The 17662-nt window shown below is 46.2% G+C and overlaps 1 pseudogene; it reads right to left on the bottom strand.

Annotated features, from left to right (window-relative positions):
• Window positions 1–3347: 3347 nt before the first annotated feature.
• On the bottom strand, window positions 3348–16392 carry LOC137776209 (large ribosomal subunit protein uL11-like; annotated as a pseudogene).
• Window positions 16393–17662: the final 1270 nt, after the last annotated feature.

Below are 17662 nucleotides of genomic sequence, written 5' to 3'. Positions count from 1 at the left end.
AACAAGTTCTCCCGTCTCATGTGTTCTTCTTACAATTGGCATTGATATTCCTCCAGTGAAGAAGTAAGTCATGTCCCCTGCCCTGGAACCTGAGCCAGCCTGTGACAACAGCAGAAGTGATACTAAGCGACTCCTGAAGGCAGAACATACAAGAGGATAGTGTTTCCACCCAGTTTCCTTGAGATGCCCTTTTTTTGGAAACCAGCTGCCATTCTGTGAGGAAGCCTAAGCCACATGGAGAGTCCAAGTGTAGGTGATCAGCTGGCTAAGAGCCTCAGCTGAAGTCCCAGTCAACAGCCAGCAACAACCACCAGTATGCAAGTGAGAAAGCCTTTACGATGACTCCAGCCCCTTGCCACCAACTATCTGCCTGCAAATACCTGAGAGACCCTGAACAACAACTGCCTGGCTGAGCCTAGTCAATCCTTGAACTTGCAGAGATGAAAATAATAAAATGATTGCTATATTTTAAGTCATTAAGTTTGGGGAGATTTGTCACACAACAATTGATAACTGGAACTTACTTATACTTCCTCTTCTCCTTTGCTGCCTCACAGATCTCCTCTCCAGAACACTTTCAGTCCTAAATCCTTTGGCCCTATAAAAATTAATCTATGTATATTTATTATATAAATGAACAAGTGAATGAATGGGAGTTCTAAATGCTACTGTATTCCTTAGTTTCAAACTTATGCATGCTGATGAGTCAATTCTGAAGAACTTCCTGACCTAAGAGAACTAACAAAGCAAATCCTTTTTATCCTTCTAGAGTCTGAACTTTGTTTCCTTCTGCATAATTCCTTTCAGTTACTCCTCTAGCTACCCAGCATGCACAAAAGTTTCACTCACTAAAAACGAAGAGCTAATAAAACAAGAGGACCAATGAAGAAACTGACAGCACTGAGCTCACACTTTTCTCAGGAAGAAGCCACTTTCTAGAAAAAGGTGGGCCCTCTTTATCAACAAACATGTTAGCAGGATATTGCTATCTTCATTCCCCCAGTCAATAGGGAGGCAAGCTATTGACTTCAGAGTCACTAGGAGGAGTCCCAAAGGGCAGAGCCCTCAATTCCATTAAGCCACCATTGCCACAGCCCTAACACATAGCACCACCTTCGTGATGTGGTTTGTAGGGCAAAGGGCCTTCTCTGTGCTAATCTATCATTTCAGATCCCCTCAAGGGGTAAGCACTTTCCTCTCCAGCCTCTTTCATTAAAGAGAAAGCTCCCTGGGAAGGGAGCACATGTTCATGGTGTGACAGAACCAGCAACAGCACTATTGTTATTCTGTCCTAACATCACAGAATATGTTCCTGGGATTTCGTCCCTGGACTGGAGGGATAACTGTGCACAACTGAGGCAGGGGTTCGTGGGTGAGGACATCCACAGAGAAGAAAAAATTAAAGGAAAATAAGACTAGGAACTCTGAAATCAAGCTTCTCACGTTTTACAATCCCACCAAAATTGAGTGATGCTGCCAGTGCCTCTCTTTACTTGATGTTAACAGATTAAATTTCGTTAATCTTTTTTCTTTTAATGCTTTTGGGAATCAGTGAAATTGGGATTACCTGGAACTCATGTTGCCCCCTCTTTCACTAGCCCTCAGAGACCTTAACTTGTCCCTTGCTGTTGAGGATGCTGTCAGTGACATGAGGAGTCAGACCTCAGATTTCCTTTGCCTTAATGCTGCCATCTCACCAGTTGGACCCAATTACTAGGAAAAGCAAGGATGCTGGGACTCAAGGGTGGAAGTAGGGGGCAGAGGACTTATTGCAAGGACAACCTCACATGAAATGCTCTCCGAAGGCAGTGGGATTGTCTCAGATGTTGAAGAAGAGTTTGATGATTGACTTTTCACATCCTTCCTCTCTAGACTCTCTTCAGAGAAGGAAAATGAGGATGATTGGCGCCTTCTTGTATTAATCTTACATTTGGGAGGTCAGTGGTTTGTTCCGCCACTAATATCAGCTTGAGTTGGTATCTCAGTGCACACTGCTCTGGGCCCACCAGAAAGCTGGTGCCATGTTGTAATATACTTGGTAGAACTGACACCAAGTATTTGGTTAGACAGGACTGACCACAGAAAAAGGTATTTTCTTTTCCTCTTTCCCAGAGGTAGACTTTTTTTTTTTTTTTTTTTTGCCAATTATCTACTTTCCCAGACAAGAAAGTAAAGTTCAAGTTAAGGTTTGTCCCCCAGATTTCCCAACAAATTTCTAAAACCTAGCTCCCTGCTTTTGTCACCACTGTCACTATCATCATCCTCACCATGTGCCCACAAGCTCTATCTTTCCCGTCACCCAATCAGGTTGGCCTCATTACTTTCCCCATCTCCATCATTAGTGCCAATTAATCATCACCATTAACATCGTCAGAATAATGGCCTTAGCAAACCCCAACTGGGAGAGGCCTGTTCCCACCGCTGCAGGAATTTCCATATTAAGACTTCTGAGCCCGTGAGCTCTGGAATGTACTAATAGAGAGAAACCGTATTGGAAAAGACCCCTGGGAGAAGCTGAGGGAAAGCGTGCCCCAGTCACCTTTCAAAATATCCAGCAAGAAGCCATCGGGGAGCATGTGCCCGTTCTTTGAACTCCCTCAAAGTACCTTTCATCTGTTCTAAATCCAGGATCGTCTTTGTACAGGGCTTGCTGTTTCTGGATAAATCCTTGGCCGTTGTTCAAGCCCTGGACTGTGTCAGGATGTTCCACAGACCCCAGCAGGACAGCATTACTAAACGAGCGTTTCCAGCGGGACCCCTTTCTTGTGACACGGATTCCAAATCCCAGCCCAGAGCATCGGCACTCAGCAGTACAACATGGCAGCGACCGCGTTCTATTCTCATTTCAACTCCTGTCTTCCTGGAGGAGGCCCCCCACACCCACCACAAGACAGTCAGCGGCTGATCATTCTTTCCTGAGGCACTCTATTTTCGGCTTCATATCATATCACAGACTCTCCCTGTGGAGCAAGCTAGCGAAACACTTTTTCCTTGCCTAAGCATTTGCTTTGTATCTGATTCAAATCTCTAACCTGGAAATTGGGAGAGTAAGCCAACAGGACACCAGTAGGAGGGCCTCCTGCTCTGCCTACAGACTGCACCTCAGTCCAGGGACTTGCTGTGTGACGCTGGGCTGATATCCTTCCCTCTCTGAGCCCCCATCTCACTACCCATTGTCAGAGAGTGTTTTGCACCACCTGCTTCCTGGATGTGTCAGAAGACAAACTCTGTTTTCCAAGGCGTATTACCAAATTGTAACAATTTCCCCTGGTATTTTTTTCTTTTTTTCTTTTTCTTTTTTCTAATTGTCAAATGATTCTTTATTGAAACATTTTCCTTTGTAGTTCTTAACTAGGTGGGCATTCTGCTGTAACACTATTGATGTCATGTATGATGTCATGAAGGCAGCCATCAACACTGCAACCCACAGACTGTGCAGTCATCTCTAATGGCTCCAGAGAGTTCTCTGACTAAAAATTAGTGCTGCATCTGTCAGGCGATGCTGACAGTGTCATCAAAAGTGGTATTTCCACTGAGTTTAATATTTTTCTGCTTTTTTCTGTCTCTGGGTGGTTCCTTGATGACTTTGACGATGATCAGGGCAGAGGCAATGGTACCACCTCCATATGGCTCTGTCTCTTCTGAATGGTTGGTTCCACTGTAACCTTAGACCCAACCAGCCACCTGCTGCCTTGGTGACATCATCATCAACCTTTTCTGGAGACAAGTTCAGGGGGCCGATGACAGACATAGCACTGGCTTCCCCACAGATACAGCTCAGGTACGCGACTTTAATCTCCTCAAGGTCAAATGTGGGCAGCGTGGCAGAGGCAGCTGGGGTAGGATGAACTCAGATGCAGGATAACCAAAGAAAGTTGCACCTTGGCCTCCTCCAAGTCAAGAGCCAAGAGCTCCCTGGTATTTTTACACAGCCTCTATCTCTTCATTGCATTTGCATTTAATGTGTCACATAAGCCACAACCTGTGAGCAAAGCAAAATGGTCTTATTCCCGTTTCACAAATAAGAACACAGATCAAGAGTTGTAGGTACCTCTTTCAAGGTCTCGGCTATCTGGGTAGCGGCCACTTTGGGACTGGAACCCAGATGTCCTAACTGCTGGGGCTAAACTCCTTACACTTCCCCCTCACTGCCCTGCATGGAATGAACACGAGTAAGTCACAAAATGACCCTGAAACCAGCGGAAGGGAGCAAGAAAACTATGAGTGGATTGTGAAATGTGAGTGAACTGTGAAAAGTATCCATTTAAATATACCTCACACTCCTATGGGGACACTTGTCACACTAAAACACAAAGGCCCACAGGCCACTTAGAGTTACGGGCAAGATGTGAGTGCTAGAAGAGGACTTGGGGGTCAGCTCACATTTTATAAAGGAGAAGAGTGATGCCCTGCAAGGTCACTGACTAGTCCAGGCCACTCCAGGACTCAGAAGTTCATCCGATGCCTGTTTCCAAAAGCTTTCCCTTCAGAACATTTCTCCCTCCTTCTATGAGAAGGACGTGACCTCCTCACAGTGGTAGAGGCTCTGGCATTCCACTGCAAGCCAAGGTAGTTGGCCCTCAGCCATGGACACAGGCAGAGAAACTGAACATACAGCCAAGGAACTTCAGAGTCACTAGGAGGAACATCCTATGAAGCCACCTCCCTGCAGCCTGCCACAGCACCTGAACTTCCAACATCAGGTATCCAGGTCCATGGATTATGGCATGAAGGACTGCAGTGCAATTGTGAAAGTGCCACACAGGATTACTGATGGCCAGAGCAATTTTTAGCCATCAATAGCCTACTATAACTTAATCAAATAAACCTTGGCAGAGGGCAGGGCCCTGAAGAGTTGGAGCACAGCACAGGTGTGTTTTGCCAGAAAGAAGAGGGAATAAGTGGTCCCTGGCCTGAAACTTGGAGTTTGGACTAAGGAAACTCCTCAGTCTGGAGGAGAGCCCTGGATACTTGGGCAGCAAAGAGATACAGGGGAGGGGAGCAGTGATGCCATTATGTGGGTAGAGAAATCTGAACTGGGCCAAGTAGTAAAAAAACCCACGTAAACTGGCTTAAGCATTAATAAAATAACAAAATTTAAAAATAAAATAAAATGGAATATATTGGCTTATGAAACCCAAAGGTCCAAAGGTGCACTGGCCTGAGGCTCAGCTGTCTCACTTCTCTGCCTGGCTCTGATTTCCTCTGGGTGGGCTGAGACCTCCTCCAGGAGAGCAAAGAACGCCCATGGCCCCCCGCGGCTCCACAACCCCTGCAGAAAAAGAACTCCACCTACCCGGAGCGCAGAAGTGGACTCTGATTGGCTACCTTAGACCACGTGCCTCTCCTTAACTAATCACTGAGCTCTGATTAGCCAGGTCTAGATCACGTGCTTCCCCAGAGCTGTGTTGGACTGACAGCCTCAACTTTCATTCAGGAGGCCAATTCAGCCTGGGCAGTGCCATCAGCCCTGCCCCTCACATCCTCAAGCCTATGCCACACGATGGGGGTCCCTGGAGGACACACACACACAGACACACACACACACACACACACACATACACACTTAGGAGCACCTCTGCCACCAGGACTACCCAGCACTTTTCTGGGAAATGTCACAGTGATGGGATCCAGATGCTCCAGGGTGCAAACTGCTGGAAAGAAACCCAGGACCCCCCCAGTTCTGAGCAGGACAGTTCCTCGGGAAGGGAACTGTTAAAACCACTATCCGAAGTAGCATTATTCGTTTAACTCTCTATTGTTTGCTGGCGTTCTTGTCGGGTAGAAATATTAGCTCTGTGAGGTCAGAGACTGAATGTTTCCATGCTTGTGGAATCCCCAGTACCCAGAATGGGTAGTACCTGGTCCAGGATACGAACTCAGTAAATGTTTAAGCTTGTACCACTGAAGCAACAAGTGTGTCTTTAGGCTGTCCTCTGAGCTTCACCCCTACTCAGTTCGGGCACTGCCGCTGCCCCTCTAGATTCCAGGAGCAGCTTAGGCTGACCACGAACAGACACATCCCTTCCCCTGTATCACCGGAGCACAACAGAGACTGATATAGCTCTCACCTCTCCAGAGTGCAGGTACAGAGGGGTCCTGCTCTCCCCTTCCCCCTCCAGGGCCTACTTACACTTGGCGAAGTTAAGCCCTGGAGGTCTGTCTAAGTGAGTACAAGCCTATAAAGGGGGAACAGCTGAGGGAGCTCCAGGCGAGGTGTTTAGGGCCCGGGTGGTCCAGATCACTGTAGTCTGAGTGGGGCACTAGGAAGCCAAGAGCACCAGGATTCTGGGGCCTGCATGGAAGGAAGTCCTGCTGGTGGGAGAAGGGAGCAGGAGAACAGGGAGGGGAGGTGGCACGTGGCCTGAGCAAAGCTTTCCTTCTCTCACCCAAACCTGTCATTTCCTGTATCTCTGGGAGGCTATGAGGGGGGTGCTGTCGTCTTCCTTTCTGCACAGATACCTGTAATCATGGGTTCCATCGACTCCCCGTCCCTGTGTGGAGACTGCTCGCCATACCAGCTCCAGACCAGGGTTGCCTAGCAACTCAGAGTCCTGAAAAGAAAGAGAGAAAGCAAAGGAGCCAGACAGGAAAGGGCAGAGGGAAGTGGGTCTGGAAGAGGGAGGAGATACCAGGAGCAAACTGCCTTATGCCCAGGCTCTCTAGTCCTTAGGACTGATCCACCCACCTCCAGCTGTCCTCTCACTGGCCATTAGATGCCTGACATTCTACCACTGGAGATATTTCTCTTTCAATCCACTCATCTCCCTTGAATTGCAAATCCTCTAGAGAGGCTCTGCCCACTGCACTGTCCCATTTGAGCACAGGAGGAACTTATCAGACCCTCTTGGGGAGAAGAAAAGGGGAAATGTGGAAATGAAGTCTAATCACATCCTAATCCGCCCTGTGCTTCCCACCACATCTGATATTAATTCAGTCCATTCCACTCTTCTCCATCCAAAGTCTGTCCACAGGTGCAGGGCCAAGATGTCAGGTTTGGGTGTTTGACAGCCAAATCTGTGGGGCACTCAGTGAGCTGCTTATCTTATGGAGCCTCAGTCCTTTCTAAAATAATCTTCAACCATGAGATTGTTGTCCAAGTTAGGAAAAATAATGCACTTGAGAATAACTGGCACAATATTTGGCACTTAGACAGTACACATATATGCTAGTTTCCCTTCCTGAAGATTGGTCATAATGCCATGGTCACTGGGACCCTTGCAGTCCATGTAGCCCTTCTACTGTGGTGCAAACTAGCCAGACTCTAATTTTGGAGGTAAAATTTAGCTCCAAGGCTGGAGAAATCCACAGAACCTAATTCTGACTTTAAAGCTGGGAGACTTCAATCCTTACTCTTGGGGAACACATCACGCAGTGGGCAAAGCAGAGTCCCAACAACGAGGAGTCAGAGAACAACAGATGATGGCACAAGGTTTCGCTCCTGAATTAATCAGGTATTCTGTCGGCTTTATTTTTCCAGCCTGTTGGAGCCATTCTTGCACCTGGCTGCCTTTGATGAGTCATTTCAGTTAACCTGTGGTGGTACTTACAGCTTAGCCTACCTATCATCACGGTGCAGTGGGAGTCAAGGCTGGGACTAAGAATTTGTCTGGAATTGGGTTTACCATTCTTTGGCTGGTGTTAGACCTCTAGACAAAAACAAAGCTTCATTTCAGACCCTTGGAGCAGGATTTAAGATCAAGATTTGGCTGACAAATGAAATGATTTTGTAAACTAATAATCTTGGGTTTATCCATCTTTCTATCCATCCTGCACTTACTAAGTTGGACCCAGTTCCGCACTAAATATAAGGAATACATAAGAAAGAAGAAAATGGCCCCAGCCTGAATTTTCTGCCTAATAAAAGAACCCTAGAAAATAGCCCATCATTCAAATCCAGATACTGCAGTTCCTCATCTGAGGGCAAGTGTAGTTCAGAGGTGGAGTTGGAAATAGTATGGTCAGGGTGAGGGGGCTCCTGGGGCAGAGGGAACTTTTTGAAGCATCCTATCTCCACACAAACTACCAAAGCAAATTACGAAGCTAATTTGACCTTTTCCAATATCCACATTCCTAGCCCACCCAAACTCTGGAAAAAGGTGTACCTAAGAATGGAGAGAAAAGTGACAGGCAAGCAAGGACCTCAAAGCTTGAAAAATATTAGAGTTGATGGGAAATTGACAGGAGAGGAAAGAATAAGGGACAAGGGTGCCCCCAGTGTCATTTCTATAGCTACCCATTGGGTGTCTGATTAATAGTCTTAAACATCAGCTCAGCCCCGAGTCTTCACCCATTCACTGTTCTCCAATTAAAGCTGTTGTGTCCTCCATGTTCCCAAGGCCTGTGTGTGCATGTATGTCTGTGCGTGCACCTGTGAGTGTTGGGAAAGGACATCTGTGTGCCTGCTGAGGAACTGAGGGACACCTACAATGCATGCAGGTGGAGTCTGAATTGTGTGTGTGTATAAAACCGTGTGGATTCATGATGGAAAGCACTCATATCAAAAAACTGATATTAAATAGTAAACTGATAATAAAGAACTGGCTCGAAAGCCAGAAGTCTCTGGAATCTTTGGAAATATCTGACAATTTTGTTTCCTGTGGGGCCTCTGTTCAGTTTTATCCCTGGTACCAGCACGTGCAGCAGAGAGATGGTCTGAGATCAGAGCCCCTTTTCTCTGAGCTGCCCACGGCCTTCCCGGTGATTATTTGAGCATCCCCGCCATGGCTGTGGTTGTATTTCATATTTATCTCAAGTGGGCTGGTCTCCTCTGCAGTGGGTGACCCACTTTCAGGGCAAGACAGAAGACTTGAGCGTCAGACGTTTGGTCTCTCCCTGACGCCTCATGCATTGGGAAGGGTGCTGGCAGGGAAGAGACCCATGGCCACCCCTTTCTGCCCCTCACTTCTGTCCCAACCAGGAGGTTTCTCATTGCCCTCAGGGTGTGGCCTCTCATTCCCACTCCTGGCCTTTGTCTGTGCTGTGTCCTCCACCAGGAACACTCTCTCCTCTCCTGCTCTGCCCCTTCGGACTCTGCATCCTGCCTGGGGCATCTTCCCACCCCACAACTGACACCCCCCAGATCCCCTTGCCCACACAGCAGCCTCTCTACTGTCTCCCCTCAGACCGTCTGTGCAAACCACTTTGGTTTGCACAGACAAATTGTATTCTGTCTTCTAATCGTTTCTAGCTGGATTTTTTCTCTCCTACTGAGGCAGGAGGTTGCAAATGTGCTTCTCTCTTTGATGCCTCCTCCCTTGCTACAGTCTTTGCCTTAGGCCAGGCTCTTAATAAATCCTGCTTCTGTTGAATTAAGTGTAGCAGCCCTGCTGGAAGACTCACAGCTGGATGGCTCGAAATTTACCCGAGCTGAGGACTTTAGTGTTTGCACCAAGCCACTTCTGTGAATCTTATAATCGGAGCCTGACAATTCCTCTTTGAGGAAACCAGGGAAGGGCTTATTACCCCCGCGTTACAGATTAAGGAAGGTGAGATTTGGGGAGATTCGTGATTTACTCTAAGGTCATGTTGTCAGGCGAGGGCATCCAGACAGCCAGTCCTGATCCTACAGATCCTACACTCTTTTCACTACCGCATGTGGCCTGGGCGTTACCCTGATGCCACTCACATCCTCATCTCAACTGTTTGTTCTCACCCAGTACCCTCCAGGTGATGTCCCTCTGTCTACCTTCCAACTTCCCTTGATCTCCAAAACCCCACCAGCGGTGCTAAATCCTTGGTTGTGTTTCTACTCCAGTCACATTGGAAAGAGGTTTAGAAACTTGATCACTATTGTTAACACTATTAAAACTAGTGCTAAAATATGAACACTTCAAAGGGGATGTGAGTTAGAACAGTAATGATCCCTTAATCCACTCCCCTCTCCTGGCCTAACTGGCAGAATTTCAGAAGAAAAGGATGGTTTAGACCCATTCCATCCAATATGGTGGCTATTGAGTACTTGAGAAATAGCTGATTCCAATTGATATATACTTTATTTTTTAACACTATTATTATTTTTTATTTAACATTTACCTAACCACATTTTAAACTTTTTTCCATATAAATGTAAATAAATCTGCTTCACTTTTCAAAATTATGGTAAAGCACACAAAAATTACCATCTTAACCATTTTATTGTATAGTTTCTCATTAAATATATTCACTTTGTTGTGTAACCAAGCTCTAGAACTTGTTGATCTTGCAGAACTGAAGCTCTGTACCTATTAGACAACTTCCCATCCAATTGATATATAATTTAAATGTAAATAAACACAAAATTTCAAAAACTTATTTTGAAGAAAAGGATGTAAAACATCTTATTAATCATTTCTTATGATGGTATGTTGAAATTAGAATATTTTAGATATAGTGAATTAAATTAAAATGCATTCATAACATTAACTTCACCTGCTTCTTTTTACTTTTATAATATGTCTACTAGTAAATTTTACATTATATTTGTGGCTCACATTATATTTCTATTCAACAGTGCTGGTGTGGATCATACACTTCAAATTTCTAGGACTCTTCGAATAACTCCATGCAGGTAGCCATATGCTCAGATTGTGTTTGAGGTCCCATTAGATGCAGCAATAAGAATTCAGAACAGAGTCTTTTGAGAAGATGGTACTTGTTTCCTCCCAAAAGTTGCCCCTAGCAGTCAGCTTCCCTGACCTCCCAGGGTTGATGGTCGGCCCCACCATGGAAACACTCAGCATTCCCAGCTGAGCAAGCCCTGACTGAATTCCCTGAGCCAGGCTCACCGCCTGGGCGGGGCACCTCTCTAGTGCCTTTGTCTTCCTGCATACCCTGGCCCAGCCCCAGAGGGAGGACCCCTAGTTAAAGTCATGCCTTAACATTCTGCACGCTGCCATGGAGTACTGAGAGGCTATGCATGCTCTCTACCGAATCTCCAGCGTCTTTGAAGAGGTTGCCGGCTTTGACCAAAGTGAAGATACTAACTCAGGCTGGTTTAGAACAAATTAAGTTGGATCAACAAAGAGTAACTGATCACCTGTTGGTAAAATTTGTCTTCCTGTGTAGTACATGTACTGTGCACATAGAAGCAGTTAATATAGTCTTGCCCTCATCAAATATATAACAGTTAGAAGACCACTCATTGATAAGCAAAAACTTAAATAATCGCAACTCAAGACAAAAAAAAAAACAAACAAAAAAAAACCTCAAGACTACAATGGACAGCTTTTTATCTTAGAGTTTAGAAGTCTTCCAATTAATTTCCACACCCAACACAGCCTCTGTGGCATGGTGGTGGGAAGGGGAATTGAACACCAGCTGAAGCTTGGAGCCAGATTTACTGGCTGTGGGACCCTTTGCAGAATAGCCTCCTGTCAACCTGAGCCTCGGTTTCCTCTATCATATTTTAAAGGTGAGGTGTGGACTAGTTGATCTCTTTAACTACTTGCAATTCTGTCCTCCTTGAATGCCGCAATCTACCCTTTAGCATCCCCACAAAGGCCCACAGGCACTGTTTCAAACTTTTGGTAACATAGAGCTCCCTCCTTGAAAAATATCTACGGTTTTTCAGAGATCTTCCTCTCAGGAGCTGCCATTATACTCTCTCTAACTTCCACCTGCAAAGTGGTACCAAATAGATGAGTAGATTCTAGTTGCTCTAGGTTTCAGAGGAGGCCAGGGCTTGTGAAGATGGAGGAGTGAACAGCTAATCCAGGGAGGGGAGGAGATTTCAGTGCAGCCTTGAATAATGGATAATATTGGACCTGCAGAAAGCAAGAGTATAGAATAAACCAATGCAAAAAGAAAGGAAGGAACGAAGGGAGGGTGAATTAACTTCTGGCCTGAAAGAGAGACCCAGGGAGAGAGATGGTTCAGAAAAGGGAAACACACAGGTTTTCAATTGCTCTTTTTAGTCTGCAGAAGATCATCTCTAAGTGAGATAATAATATTTATAACCATTAAATGAAACATCTAACATTTATTGAATACTTACTATGTGCTAAGCACTTTTATTTCATTAAAAGTTCATAACCACCCCCATGAAATAGGAACTAAATGTTTCCCATTTTACAGATTAAAAAATGAGGCACATGGAGGATTTCTTTTTGCACAAATGTTTGTTCTAGCTCCAAATTCTATTATCTTGTGATTCATAAAAAATATCTTTGTTTCTGTTGGCACTGAAAGGCACCTGGAGATTTAGGACAGTAGATGAGGACGAAATGTCTTCAGCAGATATCCCACCCCATAAATACTTCTTCTTGAGGTAAAGAGAGTGCCTCCCCCTTCACCCGATGCCTTAGTGTGCGTGCTGGTGGAGAGAGGGTAGGTTCAGGAGGGTAGGACTTTTGGGATGAAGTCAATGGTCAACTTCTTGACAAGAAAGACGGGGTTGCCTGGGAAGGCATTCACAGTCCATATTCCATGGGATGGCTCCCACTGGTCTCTGCTCTCATATCTATGTCACCTCTTGATGGCCACATTGCCCTGGAACTATGGCTTGTCTCCAAAGATTCCACATAAGCCAAAGGAGGCCACCCTCAGAGACCACTGCCTGTCTCAGCTCCAGCAAGAAGCTTTGAATAAAACAAAAAAAGGAAACCACAAACAGCCATTTTCCAGTAGAGCAAAGTCTCAGGGCCCCCCGAAACATGAATCCACAAAACTAAGAAAGTCTGTAGATCCCAGGCTGTCCCTCACACTGAGGAGAGGGTAGGTAGGGGGTACATAACAATGTCATTTCATATGATTAAAAAAATATTGCATAAGTAGGGCCAAGGAAAATAGAATAAAATATAAACTAAAAATAAATGGTTGAGTCAACTCATCTTTAATGCTTTTCTCTGTAACATCTATTTTGTAAAATGGAATACGACTTTCATACTCCGACTACAAATTTAACCTTGGCCACAAGTTATGATGTACATTACAATACACTTTTATTATGTTACACAGTATTGTGGTGTTTTTTTTAATCTATTGCTAAGCCCCTAACAGTATGTCTGCGTCAGTGAAGCCCATCTGTCACAACCACAGTGGAGATATTATTATGTAAATAGTTCTAGGGCCTCCTTTTGGGGGAATTTAATATATGGTCCTAATATCCCAGCCAAGAAAAAAAAAATGTTGATGAAAAAAAACTCTCTTTTTTTTTTTTTTTTTTTTGGTTTGTTTGTTTCGTCTGTAGAGAAAGGCAGGCTGAGTTGCTGAGGGTTTTTTTTTTTAATCGTTCAAATCTCTTTTCTTCTCTCTCTCATTCACAATGTCTTTAAAAGCTAATGCTATGGCTCCTAATAAAATAAAATAAAATACATGAGAGACTTCTTTTAAACACACGAGCAGAAGTGTAGAGCACTTGCAGCCTAGTGCATTAGCCATCTTTTCTATATTACAGTCATATTTCAATAAACTAAGTTTTCTTAGCAGGTGACATCTTGGATTATTTCTTTATTAGACTGAGTTATAAAATATGCAGAATTGTAGGCTGAATTTTTTGTTATTTATTGCGGGTTTTAAAGCTTTGCCAAAATCCATACAACTAAATCTTTCTCCTTAGAGGTGGAGAGGCAACACCTGGAAGGGACCTGCAGGCACTTTTGCTTTCAGGGCTGCCAACCAGGTGGCTTGAGGAATGAGGGCAGGACGGAACAGAGTGTGATCTGCAAACAGAAGATGACAGTTCCCCAGACTTCTCAGTGCATCTTAATTAACCAAGTCAGGATTTTAGGGCAGCACAAAGAAAGGGGCTACCGGGACCTCCCAAGCCCACATCAACCATGTCCCCAATTTTACTCAATCAGGAATCAAAGGTTTGCTGAGCCCTAGCCAAGTGGTGAGTACTTTGCAAGAAGCAAGAGAAGCAAATTGCATGTACCCCAAGACCTCAAGGGGCACCCAGTCTAGACGGAGAGAAGTGACACCAGGTAGAGAACTGCTTGGGGGTTGTCTTAGTCTGTTCATGCTGCTGTAACAAAGTACCATTAACTGAGTGGCTTATGAAAAACAGAAATGTATTGGCCATAGTCTGGAGGCTAGAAGTCCAAGATCAAGGCACTGGAAAATTCAGTGTCTGCTAAGAGCCTGCTTCCTGGTTCATAGAGAGCCATCTCCTTACTATGTTTTCACATGGTGGAAGGGCAAGAAACTCTCTGGGGCCTCTTTCATTTTTCTTTTCCCCTCCAGGTTTATTGAAGTATAATTGACAAATAAAAATTGTATATATTTAAGATGTACAAGATGCTTTTTTGTTTGTTTGTTTTTTTTTATTTTTTACTTTTGGCCACATTGGGTATTCGTTGCTGCGCATGGGCTTTCTCTAGTTGCGACGAGCGAGGACTACTACTCACTGCGGTGCACGGGCTTCTCATTGCGGTGGCTTCTCTTGTTGTGGAGCACAGGCTCTAGAGCACAGCCTCAGTAGTTGTGGCACACAGGCTTAGCTGCTTCGTGGCATGTGGGATCTTCCCAGACCAGGGCTCGAACCCATGCCACCTGCATTGGCAGGCATATTCTTAACCACTGCACCACCAGGGAAGCCCACAAGATGTTTTGATATACATATATTATGCAATAATTGCCACAAGCAGCTAGTTAACATTTCTCTCACTTCACATAGTTACCTTTTGTGTGGGGGGGGGGGGCGGGGGAGGAGTGGTAAGAACACTCAGGATCAACTCTCTTAGCAAATTTCAACTATACCTTATTATTAACTAGTCACCATACTCTACATTAGATCTCCAATACTGCATCATCTTACAACTGAAAGTTCATTTCCCTTGACCAACATTTCAACAGTTCCTCTGGGGCCTCTTTTATAAGGGCACTAACCCCATTCACGAGGGCTCCACCCTCATGACCTAATCTCCTCCCAAAGGTTCCACCTCCATATACCATCACATGGGAGATTAGGTTTCAATATAGGAATTTGGGGGGGGGGGGGACACAAACATCCCACCTATAGCAAGGGTAAAGTGGTCACGTGACAGTATGGATGGTTCCGACCAAGGGCCGTAGGGGTTGAACAGAGGGAGCTGTGGTGCAGGGCTGGCTAATCAAGGGAAGCTTCCTGAGGTGGTGGGGTCTCAGCTGGGCCCAGAAGGAGAAGTAGGCTTTAGCTAGATGGAGAGGAGAGAAGTTGCCACCAGGCGTCACAACACAGGCACACATCTGTACTTGTTCCAGGCAGAGGAAAGGGCATGATGGAGGTCTGGGGGCAGAAAGAACAGAGGAGGTGATAAAGGATCAGATGGGGTCAGGGTGGCACTTCCCCATTTCAGCTTGCTGGGATCAAGAGAGGTCTGGAAACCAGGTGAGGCGAACCCATCCAGCATCTGTTTCACAAGGCGCTAAGCTTCCCAGCAGAGAACTCTCTTAAGATAAGCAGAAGTCAGGAAGCCAAGCTTGGCCCAGGAACAGAGAAGTAGTTGTTGTGATCACGCTGGGAGCAGCATGATCCTCATTCGTCACACGCCCCTCCCAGTCCAGCCATCTCTCAGGTCCAAGGGGAAAAGTGGCTATGAAACAGGAAGGAAGGAGACAGGGCACAACCTTTGAAAGAATGACATAGTCCAAGGACATGACATAAACTGATTAGAACCAAATGGATCCAAGATGGCAGACAAGTCGACTTCCACTAGACCTTGAGCCTCAGTATACGCTCACATAAGCAAGCTAAATGACACACCCACAGGCACCATGACAGTTCCAAGACCGACCATAAGGATCAAAAAGTGGGCGTTGGCCCAATTCCTGGAAATACCCGCCCCTTCCTAAAATAGCTGGAATACTCCTCCCACTCCTTAGTCTATGAAATTACCTACTCTTCTAAAAACTGACAACCCCATACCCTGGTGCCTTTCTCACCTTCTGAGATGGCCCACACTCTGTCTGTGGAGTGTGTTTCTCTCTAAATAAATCTACTTCTTACCTGTCACTTTATCTCTCACTGAATTCTTTCTGTGATGAGACATCAAGAACCTGAGCTTCTTTGAGCCCTGAAACCAGGTGTGTGATCTCAGTTGGAAGACCGGGTTTTGGCCGGGTTTGAGTCCCAGCTACGTGGGTTCAAGTCCCAATCAGGATTTTGGCCGGGCTCAAGTCCCGGCCACATGGGTTCAAGTCCCAGTCTGGGTTTAGGCTGGGTTTGAGTCCCGGCACCTGGGTTCAAGTCCCAATCTGAGGTGCACAGTTTCAGCTACAAGGCAAAACCAGAAAATGCCACTTCACCAAAAGTGTTGCCAGGTATCACAGCACAGGCTTGTACTTGTGACCCCCATCAAAAGGACACAGAGGGGTAGGGAGGCATCCTCTGACATGTTGACTGCACACAGCTTTAGTCCCTAGTGTCACCTGGGCAATGGATGAGGTGGCCACAGCAGCGGTGGTGCCCAGCGGCAGATTGCAGGGGTGCATGGGACAGGATAGTGAAGGTGGGCATGGGCCCAGAGCAGAGAAGGCAGCCATGCCCAGAGGAAGCAGGGGTGCCCAACAGTAGTGACAGCAGTGCCCAGTGGGTGGGGCCACTCCCCAGATTTACAGGAAAGTACATATTATGAAATGTAATCCGGGAAGCTAAGTGTCTTGGTAGAAAGATGCCTGTAAGCATCAGCAAGCAGCTATAGTGAATGTGACTCCATTTACGCACCAGCACCATGCCCTAGGAAGCTTGACGCACACAGATGAGGGGAAAGGAAGGAACACTGGAAGTTGGCTGGTACTGAGGATAGGGATGTGGGACTGAGAGCAGGCCTGCCCGTGGCAGCGTGAAGCCATGTGGGTGACTGGCCATCCTCTGTATAGTCCACTGTCTTCAGTCAGGATCCAGCTAAGCACCTCCAGGCAGAGGGACCCTCCCTGCCCTGCCTCCAGACAAAGCTAGTTCAGGTCAGAGCTGGCAAACGGGAGCCCGGGAGAAGTCTCTGTGGCTTAGCTATGCTCAGCACTTGGTTTCTCCATCAGCGTGGACCACGGCAAGAGTGGTCAGGGGGTGACACCATGAAGGCCTCATCTGAGCAAACCAGGAGCGCCTGGTCCCAACAGAGGAAGGAGTCCCACAGGGAGAATGAACTTCCTCTGGTCTCCCTGTGCTCACTGCAGGAGCTCAAGACAGCTGGGGGAGAGGAGAGGGGCTGAGAAGCAGGAAGCAGGGACCTTCCCAGCAGGGCTGAGTGTGGAACTGGCTTTGAGAAGCGAAAAGAATTTGACTTGGGAGTAAGAGGGGGCCCACTGGGAGCAGAGGACAAGCAGTGCCTGGTGCCCCCTCGTCACACTTCCCCAAGGCAGTCAGGATCCAAACATGCCAAGTTCCCCTTAAAATCTCAGCCAAGAAACCCCACCTCGGCCATTTGCTACATTGTGATCTTAGGCTATTTTCACAATCTTTCAGAGTCCCAGTGCCCTCATCTGTAAAAGGGCATAACAGTGCTTACCTAGCAGGACTGTTGTGAGGGGTAGATGAGTTATCAAGGGCCACACAGTAGGTGTTCAACAAATGGCAAGCCTCTTCCTGCCTGTAGGTCCACTTTGGTGTTTGGGATTTATGTCCCGTGAACTCATATAAACACACCTTCGGCATCTAATTACATTTCAACCTTCACTGCACACCCCTCCCCGGGGGGTGGTGAATCCCCTCTCCAGGGACCATCTGTGGAGTTTCCTTGATGTTCAGACACACCCTTCCAGT

Source organism: Eschrichtius robustus, chromosome 14 (assembly GCF_028021215.1).
Source record: "Eschrichtius robustus isolate mEscRob2 chromosome 14, mEscRob2.pri, whole genome shotgun sequence".
In the NCBI taxonomy this organism is placed as follows: Eukaryota; Metazoa; Chordata; class Mammalia; order Artiodactyla; family Eschrichtiidae; genus Eschrichtius; species Eschrichtius robustus.
The sequence above is the reverse complement of the archived record's forward strand: the minus strand, read 5'-3'. Positions and strand labels throughout refer to the sequence as shown.